This window comes from Cyanistes caeruleus, chromosome 8 (assembly GCF_971803275.1).
Source record: "Cyanistes caeruleus chromosome 8, bCyaCae1.hap1.1, whole genome shotgun sequence".
Classification (NCBI taxonomy): Eukaryota; Metazoa; Chordata; class Aves; order Passeriformes; family Paridae; genus Cyanistes; species Cyanistes caeruleus.
This window is the reverse complement of record NC_141708.1, coordinates 71,030-76,408: the sequence shown is the minus strand read 5'-3', so window position 1 is coordinate 76,408 and position 5,379 is coordinate 71,030. Positions and strand designations below refer to the sequence as shown.

Here is a 5,379-nt window from a genome sequence, read left to right as displayed (position 1 = left end):
TGGGGGCTTACCAGAAACCCCAGCATCACTTATAGCATCTCCGATCTCTGGGCTCCTCGGCTCGGCAGCTCTCAGAGGCCTTGGAACCGCATCTCTTTCGAAAAGCATCCGATCGGATGTCTTTTAGACGTCTTCTTCCGAGCTGTGTCAACAGCCGTGCGCCGCGAGGATCCATTGTTGCGGCTTAGGACTTGAAGAAACGCAAAGATAGGTAGAGGATTGCGGCCATAAGATTCTTGGGCCTCCGTCTTGGCGGTTCCTGGAGTTTGTCATTCCGTCAGCATCTTCTTCCTCCCGGGTTCTGTGAGCTTCATCAGCTCGCCTTCATTCTCACCCGGCTCATCTCGTTCCGCATTCTCAGTCCTCGCGGCCGTCCTTGTGGCCCAGAGTTTTGTCTCCCCATTGTGTCCCCTCGTCGGGTGTCTGGTGTGTCACGGGTGTCTGGGTGTAGTTGTCCCGGAGCTGCTCTGCCCTGCTGCCCAGCCCGGCTGTAGGTGTAAAAGGCCAAGTCCCAGGCCCCTGTAATTTGAAATTTGTGATGTAGGGTGTAGCTGGGGTCTAGAACATATCCCTAGATCAACACAAGATGTCTGGAGCTGTGAAGTTACCCTGCAGCACTTTGACTTTTGTCTCAGCTCTCTTTCAGATGCGGACGGATGAAATCGGTGGCAGAGCGCCCCATCCAGGGTAAGGGGGTTCCCCCGAGAAGGTAAGTCAATGTTTGTCTTTGCAGGGCAACTGGAACCGGTCACTGTGTTACAGGTCTCCTCTTTGTCTTTATTTTTAGGAAATAGAGCCAGCTAGCAGCAGTCAAGGTGAAGTGGGCAAGGTGAGCGTTGACCGGTGGAGGGAGGCTGTTGTTATCGCTGGGCTCTCAGTTTCTGGTGCAACGCCAAGCGTCCCTTCTTGTTTGCGTGCTTTAGGCGGTCCAGTCGCGTTTCGTCGAGACCCCGTCGCCAGCCGGCCGGCACGCCTGCTTCGCCGCTCCCGTGAGCCCTGCGGAAGCGTTACAGGGACTGCGTGACGGAGCCTTTTCCACGTAAAGGGGCCGTGTGGGTGGCCTTCAGGAAGGGGCCGAGGGCGTCCCGTGAGTTGGGGATGTCGGGAGGAGGAGCGAGGGCCTGTTCAAGTCTCAGCAACGCCACATCACTTTTTCTTCTCTTAACTCAGGCGCGCCCTGCGACGACGCTGCCTGGTCCCGGCGTGGCCGTATCGTGCGGCCTCAGGACACGGCCGTTCGCAGGAGACCGTGAGTAGCGGAATTGTCGGGTTTTGGCCGACGCCCTGCAAAGATCAGCTGCTGATTTTCTGTTTTATTTTTGGTAGCTGTCGGAGAGACGACAGCCTGGCGATGGCAGGAACTTCCCGGACGGCCAGGCGGCCTTCCTTGGCGCTCCGTGTGGATCCTCCCCAGCGGGCATCCGAGAGCTGAGTCAAAGGCTACGACCCGCAGAGGGGATGAAAGCGGGGTGCCGGGTTGGGACTTGTGACCTGGGATATTTGAGTCAGCTTTGGGGACGGGGAGGTCCAGGCTGTGGCCCCTTAGGCCGCACGGTGGGAGAGCCTCACTTTTGTTCACCGTGCTGAGGTGTGCAGGACAGAGCAGCCTCGGGGCGTGGCGTGTCACTTGTCCGTCGTGCCTTCTGTGTCTTTTGTGCCTCTTGTGTTGTACGTGCCTTGCCCTATCTCTTCTGGGGGCTTACCAGAAACCCCAGCATCACTTATAGCATCTCCGATCTCTGGGCTCCTCGGCTCGGCAGCTCTCAGAGGCCTTGGAACCGCATCTCTTTCGAAAAGCATCCGATCGGATGTCTTTTAGACGTCTTCTTCCGAGCTGTGTCAACAGCCGTGTGCCGCGAGGATCCATTGTTGCGGCTTAGGACTTGAAGAAACGCAAAGATAGGTAGAGGATTGCGGCCATAAGATTCTTGGGCCTCCGTCTTGGCGGTTCCTGGAGTTTGTCATTCCGTCAGCATCTTCTTCCTCCCGGGTTCTGTGAGCTTCATCAGCTCGCCTTCATTCTCACCCGGCTCATCTCGTTCCGCATTCTCAGTCCTCGCGGCCGTCCTTGTGGCCCAGAGTTTTGTCTCCCCATTGTGTCCCCTCGTCGGTTGTCTGGTGTGTCACGGGTGTCTGGGTGTAGTTGTCCCGGAGCTGCTCTGCCCTGCTGCCCAGCCCGGCTGTAGGTGTAAAAGGCCAAGTCCCAGGCCCCTGTAATTTGAAATTTGTGATGTAGGGTGTAGCTGGGGTCTAGAACATATCCCTAGATCAAAACAAGATGTCTGGAGCTGTGAAGTTACCCTGCAGCACTTTGACTTTTGTCTCAGCTCTCTTTCAGATGCGGACGGATGAAATCGGTGGCAGAGCGCCCCATCCAGGGTAAGGGGGTTCCCCCGAGAAGGTAAGTCAATGTTTGTCTTTGCAGGGCAACTGGAACCGGTCACTGTGTTACAGGTCTCCTCTTTGTCTTTATTTTTAGGAAATAGAGCCAGCTAGCAGCGGGCAAGGTGAAGTGGGCAAGGTGAGCGTTGACCGGTGGAGGGAGGCTGTTGTTATCGCTGGGCTCTCAGTTTCTGGTGCAACGCCAAGCGTCCCTCCTTGTTTGCGTGCTTTAGGCGGTCCAGTCGCGTTTCGTCGAGACCCCGTCGCCAGCCGGCCGGCACGCCTGCTTCGCCGCTCCCGTGAGCCCTGCGGAAGCGTTACAGGGACCGCGTGACGGAGCCTTTTCCACGTAAAGGGGCCGTGTGGGTGGCCTTCAGGAAGGGGCCGAGGGCTTCCCGTGAGTTGGGGATGTCGGGAGGAGGAGCGAGGGCCTGTTCAAGTCTCAGCAACGCCACATCACTTTTTCTTCTCTTAACTCAGGCGCGCCCTGCGACGACGCTGCCTGGTCCCGGCGTGGCCGTATCGTGCGGCCTCAGGACACGGCCGTTCGCAGGAGACCGTGAGTAGCGGAATTGTCGGGTTTTGGCCGACGCCCTGCAAAGATCAGCTGCTGATTTTCTGTTTTATTTTTGGTAGCTGACGGAGAGACGACAGCCTGGCGATGGCAGGAACTTCCCGGACGGCCAGGCGGCCTTCCTTGGCGCTCCGTGTGGATCCTCCCCAGCGGGCATCCGAGAGCTGAGTCAAAGGCTACGACCCGCAGAGGGGATGAAAGCGGGGTGCCGGGTCGGGACTTGTGACCTGGGATATTTGAGTCAGCTTTGGGGACGGGGAGGTCCAGGCTGTGGCCCCTTAGGCCGCACGGTGGGAGAGCCTCACTTTTGTTCACCGTGCTGAGGTGTGCAGGACAGAGCAGCCTCGGGGCGTGGCGTGTCACTTGTCCGTCGTGCCTTCTGTGTCTTTTGTGCCTCTTGTGTTGTATGTGCCTTGCCCTATCTCTTCTGGGGGCTTACCAGAAACCCCAGCATCACTTATAGCATCTCCGATCTCTGGGCTCCTCGGCTCGGCAGCTCTCAGAGGCCTTGGAATCGCATCTCTTTCGAAAAGCATCCGATCGGATGTCTTTTAGACGTCTTCTTCCGAGCTGTGTCAACAGCCGTGCGCCGCGAGGATCCATTGTTGCGGCTTAGGACTTGAAGAAACGCAAAGATAGGTAGAGGATTGCGGCCGTAAGATTCTTGGGCCTCCGTCTTGGCGGTTCCTGGAGTTTGTCATTCCGTCAGCATCTTCTTCCTCCCGGGTTCTGTGAGCTTCATCAGCTCGCCTTCATTCTCACCCGGCTCATCTCGTTCCGCATTCTCAGTCCTCGCGGCCGTCCTTGTGGCCCAGAGTTTTGTCTCCCCATTGTGTCCCCTCGTCGGGTGTCTGGTGTGTCACGGGTGTCTGGGTGTAGTTGTCCCGGAGCTGCTCTGCCCTGCTGCCCAGCCCGGCTGTAGGTGTAAAAGGCCAAGTCCCAGGCCCCTGTAATTTGAAATTTGTGATGTAGGGTGTAGCTGGGGTCTAGAACATATCCCTAGATCAACACAAGATGTCTGGAGCTGTGAAGTTACCCTGCAGCACTTTGACTTTTGTCTCAGCTCTCTTTCAGATGCGGACGGATGAAATCGGTGGCAGAGCGCCCCATCCAGGGTAAGGGGGTTCCCCCGAGAAGGTAAGTCAATGTTTGTCTTTGCAGGGCAACTGGAACCGGTCACTGTGTTACAGGTCTCCTCTTTGTCTTTATTTTTAGGAAATAGAGCCAGCTAGCAGCAGTCAAGGTGAAGTGGGCAAGGTGAGCGTTGACCGGTGGGGGGAGGCTGTTGTTATCGCTGGGCTCTCAGTTTCTGGTGCAACGCCAAGCGTCCCTCCTTGTTTGCGTGCTTTAGGCGGTCCAGTCGCGTTTCGTCGAGACCCCGTCGCCAGCCGGCCGGCACGCCTGCTTCGCCGCTCCCGTGAGCCCTGCGGAAGCGTTACAGGGACCGCGTGACGGAGCCTTTTCCACGTAAAGGGGCCGTGTGGGTGGCCTTCAGGAAGGGGCCGAGGGCTTCCCGTGAGTTGGGGATGTCGGGAGGAGGAGCGAGGGCCTGTTTAAGTCTCAGCAACGCCACATCACTTTTTCTTCTCTTAACTCAGGCGCGCCCTGCGACGACGCTGCCTGGTCCCGGCGTGGCCGTATCGTGCGGCCTCAGGACACGGCCGTTCGCAGGAGACCGTGAGTAGCGGAATTGTCGGGTTTTGGCCGACGCCCTGCAAAGATCAGCTGCTGATTTTCTGTTTTATTTTTGGTAGCTGACGGAGAGACGACAGCCTGGCGATGGCAGGAACTTCCCGGACGGCCAGGCGGCCTTCCTTGGCGCTCCGTGTGGATCCTCCCCAGCGGGCATCCGAGAGCTGAGTCAAAGGCTACGACCCGCAGAGGGGATGAAAGCGGGGTGCCGGGTCGGGACTTGTGACCTGGGATATTTGAGTCAGCTTTGGGGACGGGGAGGTCCAGGCTGTGGCCCCTTAGGCCGCACGGTGGGAGAGCCTCACTTTTGTTCACCGTGCTGAGGTGTGCAGGACAGAGCAGCCTCAGGGCGTGGCGTGTCACTTGTCCGTCGTGCCTTCTGTGTCTTTTGTGCCTCTTGTGTTGTACGTGCCTTGCCCTATCTCTTCTGGGGGCTTACCAGAAACCCCAGCATCACTTATAGCATCTCCGATCTCTGGGCTCCTCGGCTCGGCAGCTCTCAGAGGCCTTGGAATCGCATCTCTTTCGAAAAGCATCCGATCGGATGTCTTTTAGACGTCTTCTTCCGAGCTGTGTCAACAGCCGTGCGCCGCGAGGATCCATTGTTGCGGCTTAGGACTTGAAGAAACGCAAAGATAGGTAGAGGATTGCGGCCATAAGATTCTTGGGCCTCCGTCTTGGCGGTTCCTGGAGTTTGTCATTCCGTCAGCATCTTCTTCCTCCCGGGTTCT

At 57.8% G+C, this 5,379-nt stretch overlaps 1 long non-coding RNA gene across 1 annotated transcript; it reads left to right on the top strand.

The window, feature by feature from the left end:
* Window positions 1-4,019: 4,019 nt before the first annotated feature.
* On the top strand, window positions 4,020-4,972 carry LOC147651793 (uncharacterized). The gene is made up of 5 exons (XR_015289772.1): window positions 4,020-4,093; window positions 4,172-4,213; window positions 4,308-4,471; window positions 4,555-4,633; window positions 4,711-4,972. It is a non-coding gene; the product is annotated as an uncharacterized LOC147651793 (long non-coding RNA).
* The last annotated feature ends 407 nt before the right edge of the window (window positions 4,973-5,379 follow it).